The sequence below is a fragment of the Pelodiscus sinensis genome, chromosome 4 (genome assembly GCF_052426305.1).
Source record: "Pelodiscus sinensis isolate ZL-2025 chromosome 4, ASM5242630v1, whole genome shotgun sequence".
Classification (NCBI taxonomy): Eukaryota; Metazoa; Chordata; order Testudines; family Trionychidae; genus Pelodiscus; species Pelodiscus sinensis.
Genome location: NC_143055.1, coordinates 91,072,635 through 91,085,464, shown reverse-complemented (window position 1 = coordinate 91,085,464; position 12,830 = coordinate 91,072,635).

The window sequence follows — 12,830 nt, the reverse complement described above, 5'->3', positions numbered from 1 at the left end:
AGAGCTCTAAGATGGTAAGAGCTAGAGACACCAAATTTTGCACAGATACTACTGATTTCCTAACTTAAATAACTGGATTGGTTATATCTCAACATCGCTTCCCCCAGAGCCGCAACTGGGCCACTAATTAGCTTTTAGTAGCTCCTGATCATAGGCATTTGCTGGACTCTTCTATTAAGCATGTCACATAAACTGCAACTATGAGATCCTTTCCCTATGATAACAGAAAAAGTACTAGCTATGTTAATTTCTTAATATATGAGAAAAGTAAATATAAAAGTAATATAAAAGTAATATATGAGTAATATAAAAGTAAATATAAAAGTAATATATGAGAAAAGTATTTCCAATAAAATATGCTATGTTAATGTCATTGACATAGTTCATTCATCATACCTTTTACTATATTTTCCCTGGGTATTGCTGCTAGTATAGACTAAAGCCAAGTCTAGTATCTATAGCCAACTATATTTTCCCTGGGTATTGCTGCTAGTATAGACTAAAGCCAAGTCTAGTATCTATAGCCAACTATATCAGTGACCGCCTGCTACAGTTGGCTATAGGGATACAGGGATATGAACAGGGGCCTGTACTCCCGTCACTGACCCTCTTCACATCAGTTGAGCTGATTTAGTCTAAATGAGTCCAAATTGCATTTACTTGTTTATGTTCTACTTTACTCCCGCAACATACCTGTTAAAGTAGGGTGTAAGAACAAGTATAATTTTCAGTTTTGCCTACCCCTACTTATCAAAAATGTGTCTTTCCCTGCACTACTCAAATGAGTGTTTTAATCACAAGGTTTCTATAACATATTTTAAGAGTTATTGGCTCAATTTACTGCAGCACTACACCATGGGAATGTACTCTCTGAAGTCTTAGTGCCTCATCTGTTCAGTACAAGTGAGAACACATTAACTAGCTTTGAAGTGTGCTTGCTCACTCTGTGGGTAGGTTATCCTGGTAGCACAGATCCAGGTGGTGATCACTTGGTGCTATCCTTATTGTTTTAGGCTAAGTTCACACTACGTAGGTTGGCTTCAGGCACCTAATTCCAGCTATGTAAAAAATGTAGATGAAGTCAACATACTGTAAAGCTGTGCTTCAGCGCCATCCTCACAGTGGGAGGTCAATGGGAGTACCATCACTGACAGTGTTTGACTTAGTGGGTCTTTATTAGACCTGCTAAATTGAACTTCGGAAGATCGACTGCCAGGGTGTATCTTCCAGGAAGTGAAAACATAGCCTTAGACTCCCCTATTGGTTGATGTATAATTTAACATGATTATATACTTCCCTCTACATTTTGTTCACAAGCTCAGGGCAGAAAGTGTCTAAGTGTTCATTGTCACAGAGAGTCACTTTATTTTCACATTGAACAGGAAATGTCATTGGAATAGGGAAAATACAGTTCTCCCTAAAGCTACACAGGCTGTTTTCCCTCTTCACTGTGGAACATTCCCCAGTCCTCTCTGGCTTGAATGCCTGCTATAAATTGAAGAAAACGTGGCACACATCTTCCTATTACAGAATGAAGTCTTAAGTTATGTGAGATTTGCACTTTGATGGATACAGTAAAAGAACTATGTGGATTTTCAGGAATCTCTTTTCTGTAGGTGACAGAAATGTCCTTTAATTAGCATTTTCCAAATGCAATATTCAACTAGATATATATGTAAAAGGGATGGGGGAAAGCAATTTGTGACATAATGCCTACAAGTGTCAAATAGACTCTGTAATCTGCATATGTTGTATTATTTTCTATCAGAATCTTGTAAAATACCATGTTTTGTACTCCGCAGGCTTTTTAAAAAAGTCTGTATCTGGTTGTTGCCAATGCTCTTTTGAAACTGGCAATAAAATGAGGTGGGAAGAACGTTTCGTTGACAGATGGGCATAATCAGGGATGCCAAATAACCAGTGTTTTCATCAAGTGTGAATGTTACTGGATAGGAACGAGACTTTTAATGCCAGAACAGCAGCCTGTTCAGAGCTTTTGAAGTAGCTGGTGAGGTGAAGCAGAGGGGGACTTCAGGCCATCAATTCACAAATCTGGCTAATCTTTGCAAATTTGGAAATTAAAAAAAAACACCCCAACTTCTTGTCACCATGACATTCTCTTAGTTTGTGTGAATTCAGGATATATAGTCTGAAAGAGAGACCTACAGTCTCTACTATAAACATGGGTTAGGTGCTGAGAATCTTTGGAAGGGAGGGGGAATACTATTATTTTGTGGTTACATTTTGTAAGTAGCTTGATTGGATGCAGAAACTCAAGCTCCTTGAGGTTTGCTGCTTACCCAAGTTGCTGAGACATTCTACAGCGCTAATTTGTAACTAGCAACTTGTCAATAAGCAATCTGAGCAATTGTTTTAGTCTACATGATAGACCATCATAGCCATATCAGATACTTTTACATACTGCCTTCTGCAATGTGATAAGTCTGTGATTCAAGTACTGGTATCATGCTACTCTTCTTGTATAGTTCTGAATGCAATGCTTCTTGTGACCTGTTGTAGTTCCTTCTACCACTTCTCTGGTTATCTTTTCTATATACACATCTAAAATTTAAAGCTGGATGAATTTTATATTTCAGATTCAGGAAAACAGCAGCAAAGGAAAATTATGCTTCCTCTTTCGAATGGAGACTATCTGGTCTGTGAGCCCCCATAACAGCTTCTTGAATTGCATGCTGCAGCTTCCCTCAGGGTTTTTCTGTTCAGTGACTTAAATACAATCATAAGATGTGTCCCGTGTTTGCACTGATACTTACTGGTACATATAACACCTCTTCCCTGGAGTTCTGCAGTCACTAGTATATCAGTTTTGGAGACCATAGTGCCGGGGGCTAACAGACTTACTGAGCCCCATGGGCAAGGTGGGAGGCTGGTTCCATGCTTCCAGAAGGAGTGAAGCCTTACGCAGATGGGGCAAAACTGGAGATACACCCCACCTCCAACCAGCCCTCAGAGCTGTCCAGAGTATGCCACGCAGGGCTCCAGCAATGATTTAAAAGGGCTTCGGCTCTAGCCTCAGCAGGAGTGGCAGTGATTGCTGGGAGCCCCAAGTGCTTTTGAATTGCTTGGTGCCAGGGCTATTACCCCCTTACCTCACTTCCCCCACAGTGCCAAATTCTCTTTCACTGGTTTTCAGAATTCAGAAATCAGATAAATTATTTGTTTAAGTAAATACACTATAGGAATCCATTAAATTGAAGAAATATGCAACTTATGATCCTGATTTTTGAGGGACTTGAACCCATTAACACTTACAAGAGCAGTCAGAGTTTTCGGGAGTCTTCCCACTTATTGTAAGGATTGTTACATGCAACTCTCACCCTACAATTTAAAAAGAGAAAATAGGATACCCTCAGCCACCCCTCTGCCCTCTCCCCTTAGGGGACTGGAATCTTCACTTATCACTTTTTTGACAAAGGTGGGCATGAATCCCATTTTCTCTTGCCAACTGTTCAAATCAGTAAGAGCAAATGGGAACATGCCTCCTTTGCCGGGGGGGGGGGGGGGGTGGGTGGGGGAGGTCAGGACAGCCAGGGCACGGGTTAAACAGGGATTGTCCCACCCCATGTGTCGTCCTACATACAGTATCTTTGAACAACTGTCCTGTCCTATACAGTATGGATGGAGGAAAAGAGAGGAGGAAGCCCATGGAGTATAGAAAATAAACATTTGCTAAACCACAACATCCTTGTTTGTGAGGGGACAGGAGGCATGACAGGTGTGAGGCTAGTGCACTTTTCAGCTCAATAAAATGCTTAGAGAATGTCCCTTTCATTCATCCCAACTGTGATAAACCCATGTGGTGGTGATTATTCCCCCTCTGATGACCCTTTAGACTACAGTGTATTGTATATCACTTTCCATTTGTAGCTCTAAGAAATAATTCCCATCTTTTTCTACTCACCTGACCCACATTTTGACTATGACCCTTGAGAATTGCAGACCCACTGCAGGGTTACAATGGGTCACAGAAATGAGCAGTACTTCCAAATAGGACCCAAAATCCAGCACAATTGTGCTTCAATTTTAACTTCTGTTTTAAGTCTGCCCTTGTGGCAGCTGGTAACCACACTTGAGACAGCTGTGTAGTGCATAAAGATCCAGCACTTCTAACAGGCTCCCTTTGGATTTTTGTATGAGTGTGTGTCTCTTAAAGACTTTATTTTCAAAAATCAATATTTTGAAAGACAAAGGAAAAAGAACCCCTTTTCTTGCAAAATATTGACTTTCTCTTTGAATGTCAGATGTTGCAGACTTTCCATCTGTTAAGCACTTCACAGACAGATGTCTGAAACAAAATATCACCCCTGCCATAGTCCCTTCTGCTTCCCACTTCTTCCTACTCATTACACCTACCCTGTAATAACTCCCAGCTTGCTGGCTCCGCTTCCCTCCCCTCTCTCCTCAATGTGAATGCACAAACAGGGAAAAATGTTTCTGCTGTCTCCACAGTTTTGATAAAACTCTCACATTTTATTTACACCTTCCCAGTCCTCTCAGACACAGATGACATGTCTGGAACATAAATAGATTAAAAAAAATAAACAACCTAAAACAAAATGCTCTCCTGATGTCAATAGTTTGTTTTTATAAAAATCTAACAAACACTGCAGAGTCTTCAGAGCTATGGATCATGCATCACTTTCTTTCAGAGGCTCATTTACTATTTTTAGCAATTCCATTGGTATTGTGATCTTTGAGATAAAGGATGCATGGTGCAAAATTAAAACCTTCAAAATACAGACTGCAGCTTTGCAGGCACCAGAGTGGCCTCACAATCAAACTATGTACTACAGAATTTATCTTTGCACTCTTCAGTATAGGGCGTGCTACAAGGCGAACATCATGCAGAGCTAAAGTTTGCTTTGTTTCCTTATATGGTCAGGAATAACGGGGAAAGTTTGGGGTCCATAGTTGAAGACTGTACTGAAATTTGCAAAGCCACATCTCCCATTCACATAGCTCTGTGCACCTCGGGGTTTAGCTAGACATATCTATGTTGCTCAGGGGGATGGATTTTTCACCTCTCTGAGCAATGCAGTTACACCAATGTAAGTTTGTCATGGTAGACCTGTCCTCAGTTTAAAAAAGGCTCCTAAATGCCCAAGTCAAAAGTCCAATTGGTTTTCAGCCCAAGTTCCTAAATGTGGTGGGGTGACTGCCTCACACTGGCCAAGAAGGATTAAAGTAGGCAGGAGGCAGCCTGAGTAGAAACCTGGCCAATCAGGGAAGGGTTTAGAGGAGCCCATAAATGTGTGTAGCTTGCTGGGGAACCCTGAATAAAAGGAGTTGCGCAGCAGAGAGTAGGCAGTTAGGCCCTGACCAGGGAAGGTGCAGGGCCTGGTTCCCAGAGAAGCACCTTTAGGAGAGCAGTGCCAGGCCGGTTCAGGGGAGCTAGAGAGGGAGGCCCCAGCCTGATACCTGCCAGGCTGCTGGCCTTGCTGAAAGGGACGGGAGAGTGCAAAGTATCACAGGGGAAGTGGCCCAGGGAACAAGAGGCAGTGGAGGGAAAGTGAAGGAGGGCAGGACAAGGCTGTCATTGGGGGTGGGGGGCTGGATCTCCCCTTTCCACCTTGCACTGCATCTAGCTACCATTGGAAGGAATGTGGCTGAAATGAGGGGCTAAATTGAGGCTGCAGTTGGCCATGGTGGCAAGTGTTACACTAAGGACTGCTGATATCCCTGGAAGGAAACAAGAAACCAGAGGAGTGGGCACAGCTAGAGGGCAGTGTCCCGAAGAGGATGCCGTGGACAGAACAGGAGTGTGGTGCGAGAACAGGGGAGATACTAGCCAGAAGGAGGCACCCTGCTGACGAAAGAATTAATTACTTGTAGTGAGTTCTGCTCCTGACATGAAGTCACTTGACCCAGATAGAATACGATTAAAGCTTGTAGTGCAAGTGGGACTTAACCACAGTGAGATCAGGTCACACAAACTATCCAACACTTCAACTTAGTTACACGAGCCAATTACAGCATGTTCTACTTAGATAACATTGCATTGTAATATGATCTACTAATTGATTAAAAAGATGTGGGGTGAGGTAGGTATAAGGAGTCAGCTGCACATAAATATGGAGAATGGCAAGTATTTGGGATATAGAAGGATTCGCAGGGAAAGAGCAGTGTTGACTAGGGGTGGGAAGAGAGAAGTAACTCTTTCATGGAGATAGTTCTGATAATTTTGTCCTCTCTAGTGGAAGGGACTAGAGACTCAGCCCCAGGACAATCTGCAGGGCTGGCTGCCTGGAACTGCAGACCCTGGAAACCAGGGTCCTTGTGACTCTGAGGAAGCTGCTGAGGAGTCCCCTTATCCTTCTTATGATCCAAGGATACCAACTCCATACCTTGGGCAGCTGGTGCTGGGTGACACCAGGTTGGGTGGGGCTCCAACCCTCAGCCACCACCCCCAGCCTCCTGCTCATTCACCACCAGCTTCCCCAGCCCTACCTTCCAGGTTGCTGTTGGGTAACCAGGCACAGTTCCATCAGAACATTGCCAAAATTGAAAGTTCTCTGAGAAATGTGCATCTCTTGATGAATCAGCAACTTCTGACATGCTTGTTCGAGTTTCTCCACCCAGATCTAGTTGTCACCCAAATAAAAATAAATTTGTTTGCTTGTTAGAGATGGAGTCTTTATTACTATAGGGCTGTGTCTACACTGGCCACATTACCCGTAATATCTATGGAAATGAGAGAAGTCAGAATAGGGAAATGCGCGGGGGATTTAAATATCCCCCGCGGGATTTAAATAAACATGGCCGCCGCTTTTTTCTGGCTTCGGGAAAAAACGGAAAAGAGCGTCCAGACTGGCGCGATCCTCCGGAATAAAGCCCTATTCCGGAGGATCTCTTATTCCTTCCTTGCAAGTAGGAATAAGAGATCCTCCGGAATAGGGCTTTATTCCGGAGGATCGCACCAGTCTGAACGCTCTTTTCTGGCTTTTCCCCAAGCCGGAAAAAAGCGGGGGCCATGTTTATTTAAATCCCGCGGGGGATATTTAAATCCCCCGCGCATTTCCCTATTCTGACTTCTCTCATTTCCATAGCTATTACGGGTTATGTGGCCAGTGTAGACACAGCCTAGTAGTCTCATCCATTAGAATGGGGCTGAAAAATTGTTGTGAGAAATGGGAGGGAAGGGAACCTGCAACTCACTCCTGTGTAGGCATTTTTGAAGCATTTGGCTTTTGGCTCCTTTCCCCTTCCTTCTAAAACTTTTAATACTGACTCTGGTGTATTAGTGAGAGACTCTCATCTCTCCTCTGTAGGGGCTCTGGAAGTTTTCTTGGCTATTTTCCTGCTCTATAGGGCTCTCTTTTCATTCAGGGTTTGTGGTCAGTGAGCTACCAGTTTGCCTTTTTTGGCTTGAGTGGTGAGACCCAAACAGAAACAACTCAAGAAGATAGTGATGAAGCCTAGGAAGAACAGTTGGTCTGGTTGTCCCATATATGCTGCTTATGGCATCTAATATTGACTGTCATGGTGAGAGGGAGTCTGTCTGAAGAGGATGGACTAGGGGTGAGATAGTAAGAATGGTGACTGCAAACAAAAATGAGCATAAATGGGCTGAACAGTAATTGGTGGCAAGATTGTGTGTTTATGAACAAGCCTAGTCACAGATTTAGGTCCCATTTTGGATCACCAATTTGATTGTGGAACTATGTATTGGTAAACTCTATTACAATTCCAGTGCTACTGGGAGGAATTTTTTGAAGAAGCTTACAATGCATGTACTTTGGCTTAAAATAATGCTAACATTTTGTACTGTTATAGCCTCACAGAACTTTATAAACATTAATAAATGTAGCCCTACAACACCCATGCAAAGAAATAGTATCAGCATTTCACAATTGAGTACACAGAGGTAGAGCCATTAAGGGTTAGTTTCTTCAGAAGTAGTGTGTATGCTGTGCACCTAATTTGCCTAGATGCCCATGGTAATTTTGTGTACAAAGAGCCAGCTTTGCATCTAATGATCATTTATTGATATGACTTAATTTTACATACAAGGTAACTATGATAACAAGATGTTTGTGTGTGTGCTCGCAATTGAATAGGAGCAGTACTGAAACTCTGGCCCTTGAAAATTTGTCAGCACTGGAGAACCTTAACAAAAATATTAAGGGTGTTGTAGCATAGAAGAGATTCCTAGGACAGCATCCAATTTACTACCTCTTGATTTTGGTGTAATTTCAGCAGTCTTAACTGAAATGGTGGGAAAAATGGATCTCATCTATAAATTATGGCTCCCATTGGTTCTAGCACCTCTGCAGCTGAGTAGGAGGAAGTTGTTTTTATAAATTTCTTCAGGGTAGACATAACTTTGGGGGCCAAATAAAGATAATAGTGAAGCTGTGATAAAGTTGGAATGGAATCCTGGTCTCTGAACCAGTCATGTGCCTTGACCCCAATATGTTTCTTGCAAAGGGGATTCTCTGGATTATGTGTATTTTCTCATTTGTGAGTACTAAATTCACTTATATTGTATTTTTGTTTTGATAGTACTGAAGAGCCCTTATTAATCATGTAGATGCTGAGAGGCAAATTTCCTTTATTTTCTAAGTTTTCCTGTAACTGAACAAAAATAACTTGCAAGAGAGAGTTTATGATTTTCCCTGTTTTCCAGTATGACAGATTAGAAAATGCATTAGAAAAATGTAATGTACTCTAGCAAACAAACAAATTTTGCATATTGAATAAACCACATGAAATAGTAAAAATAAGAACAGATGTGTGTGGTAGGAAGGCAGTAAAAAATTAACCATGTTTATTTGAAGAGATTTAAGGTCAGTTATATTTAAAATTGCATGCCACGTAAATTTACAGACATCTTAGAAATCAAGCCACATAAAAAAGGCCACATGCAAATATGAGTTTGTCAGGAGGGCATAGTTTCTATTTCTTACACTGACAATTTGATTTGTGCAATAATTACTCTAACCAATGGCCACTAAAGACAGGCCAAAAGCTTCACAATTGATATCTGGTTACAAACTTTCACAGAGTTTTGGGATGTATAGAATCTAGGACTTCATTAAATGAGGAGCTATGAAATATTCTGCACCAGGAGCTACCTTACCAGAAGACCAGTGACTAGTGGCATTAAGAAGAAATATATACATTGTTGACAATAATAACAAATGGATAGGGTAAAATTCTGTTTGGTTGTTTGCTCCTAGATATCTGTGTATTTACTTTTAATTTGAAATCTGACTGGTCTTAAAGCTTTTCAGAGAAAGCATATGTTAAGGTTTATTTTAAACTTTTACGGAGGATTAGGCATACGGGAGGTGGATTTGGGTTGGTGGGTAAGTTTGGATACTGGACCTGCGAGGGTGCTTAGAAAATTTGTTCTAAGGTATTCTAGAAGTCTCATCCATTTACATATGAATCTTTGTCCGCCATAGGTCAATAAACTATTCTTTAATGCGAACAATGGCTACAGTATTCTAAATTCTAATATATCAGCCACAAATTAGTTCCAGAATCTTGCAACCTTATGGTAAGTGGAGATAAAGCAGTCCTTTCATTCTTTCACCTTTTTTATATTGTATTTTGCTGCACAAAATCTGTAGCTATAATTTTTATGTGTGTTCTCATCCCAGAAATAGGGATTAGTGGTGCCTTTGACACATGTGATACTTGGGAAGTGTCAGGAGTTCAAACAACTTTTTTTTGAATGTACCAGATAGGCATGGACTTGCAGGGCAATAAATACTGTTAACCAATGCACAGTCAATGTGTAGAACTCATTGCAAGGGGATGTTATGAAGGCCAACAAATGGGTTCTAAAAGAATTGGATAAGTTCATGGAGTTCCATCAATTGTTATTGGCCAAGATGCTTAGGATGCCATCCTATGCTCTGAATTTTACTAACCCTCCAATTGTCAGAAGCTGGAACTGAATGAAAAAGAATGGATCGCTTGATAGTTGTCCTGTTTTGGTCTTTTTCTTGGAAACAGCTCACACTGGCCACTTTAGAAAGACAAGATATCAGGCTAGTTGGATTATGGGTCAGAGCCAGTATTGTCATATCTATATTAGACAGTAATACTATTTTTTCAAGAAAATGTGCTTAATTGCTTTTGAGTTACTAAAACAATAGGATACAGGAGGTCCTGGTGCTAGGATAACAATCATTATTTTGAATTTAAAGAACATTTGACATGTAAATTTTTCTCATTAAGGTATGGTGCCAGCAATACTTAAAACGCATCCGAGAAATGAAGCACACTAGTCATGAACACTTCATTGCTTTGCTTGCCTCAGTGCCTAACAAGCTTAGAAACCCAAAACTAAGGTAGCCATTAAAAAAACCTAATGTTCCTTGTGGCCTCCAGACACTCCTTGAATTCTAATAAGCCATCTCTTCCCTGCATATTCATGAACCCTTCCAAACCATTAATAATTCTATCTAAGGAGGCCCAGCAGGTCTGGCTGCCAGCCTTAGTGTTAAGCCTTGGCACAGCAAATTTCAGAGTGCAGATTGCACAGATTTCAGACAGAACTTGCGCCTGGGGCATGGCAACAGTGAATTTGGACTGAGCATATGATGCACTATCCAGGCACTGCAGTGGTGACTTTTTCATATTCTTCAGAACTGAGGAAAAATAGTTTTAGCCCTCTTGGTTGTGAAGAAAAGCTTCAAATGAATGTATGCAGTCTTGTGTACCTCAGACTGCACATAACCTGAACTAGTAGCTAGATCTAAGACCTCATCCACGCATGCCTATAGTTGCAGTGGGGTGTGGGTGTATGTAGTTGTATACCACAGTGAAAGGAAGGCTATGTACACACTTACTATAGCATGCATTTAACCATACATGAGTGAAAGGCTCTGGCAGGAGATATCTCTCCTCGCAGTGTCACTCCTACCAGTGTCACTCCTACCACTTCCGGAAGCTTTCTCTTTGGCGGGGAAAGGTTCTGGCTCAACTAGATGGTTGAGCCAGTGTAAATGTGGGAGTATTGCTTGGGCAAACAGAAAACTGTGTAGAGTATGTTCCCTGGTGCTTGAGGTATGTAAGGCATCCTACTCTACTCACTTAAGGCATGCTTTACCTTCTACATTGCTATTTGCACCTGAGCTAGTGGGGCATGCTGTGTCTGTACACGCTGCATACACATGAATACCATTATGCTTCAGAGAGAACACATTAACATGTTAAAACTATACTGGGATTTTGGATGATGCCTAGAAACACCTGCTTGGTGAAACCCCACCTCAATGCTAGGGGAAAAGTATTGTTGTGGTGTTCTCCGCTCCAAAGGGGAAGGAAACAGAGCCCAGGCAAACAAACAAGTGGGTTTTTCTCCTTTATATTACTTTGGCTTTTAGTTGTATTAGGCCAAAGTCAGGTCCAATCCTGAAAACATTTACCCACATAAATAACTTTTACAGAAAGGCTGATAGAAAAATGTTTATTAAAACTGAGATTTTGATGCAGCTTTTCCTCAGAAACAAATTGACATCGTGCCATGACCGGGACTCCAATGATATACCACAGTGACACAGCAAGAGAGGAGACCATCGTATGCTAAGGAATCAGTCTGGACTGTAGAGAAGAATGGAGCACCTGAATAACTCCCATGGGGCACCACAATGGCACTGCCAAACTGATTTTTTTTTCATTTTTTCAGACTTAAAAAATAATCTCCAAAAGTGCCATTTTCCACAGGGAAAATAACTAACTTTTTACAAGTTCTGAATAAGTGCTAGCTGGAGAATCAGTGTAGACAGGTATAAATGTTCACATTAGGAAATCTTTATATTGCAATCTCTAAAAGGCAAGGACTGTGTCTTTAGTAAGTACCAGGCATGCCATGTAAGGAAATGCAATGTATAATATAAATGCCAGACAGGCTGCACCAGAAACAGAAATCCTTTGTACCCGACAAATGATGTTGCAATACATTGTGTCCGTCTCTTTTTCCTGTATCTGTTTCTAAGATTTTAGATTTCTTGGGCAAGAATCTCAACTAATATGAATTGGGGTAGCTCTACTACTAATAATGGAGCCTCTCCAGTTTTACCAGCTGAGGGACCAGATGACTATTTTTTAGAAGAAAAGCAATAAACATTTGGAAGCTTAAAGATGATAATCCTAAATCTTCAATTTATAAAATGTTACATTTTGCACATTTTCTGGATGAGGATGAAAGGACTGATTTTTTTAAAATCACTTTGTAATCGGATGATTCATGAAGAGATGGATAATGTGACACATGATTTTAACTTTCATTAATGTGCTTTAATTGGATTAAACTCTATCAAAGACTTTCTTCTTTTTTCCAACACCTTCAGGGTCCTTGTCTGAACTCTGTGAATGTATGGAGAGTGCTACAGAAGGGTATTCATCCAGCTTTATGCTGTACATCCTGACACTAACTTAACATAAACAGAGCTTATCTTCAATGACAAAGATGGTTCCTAGGATGCCAGTGGGTGGTGGGCATCAAATGATAATTGGGCACTTATAAGATTTGCTGCAGCATTTGAAAAACTAAAGCTCTTTACATCTGAATGAATTGAAGTTACAGTTCCGGAAACTTTCACTGCACATCAGTTTTCCAAACTATATTTTTAATAAAGGCACAGATTGTAGATGACAGACAGACAGTCAATTTATCCCACTATCGTGAATGCTGAGTATAATCGTACTCCCTAAATTATCCCATTGCAATTAATTGGGACTACTTAAGTGGGACTACCTAAGGAATAAGGTGCTACTCATGGAGTAAGCATAGCAGAATCTAGCATAAAATAATGTAAGGACTATATAGTTTGCCCCATTGGTTTGGGAACCTG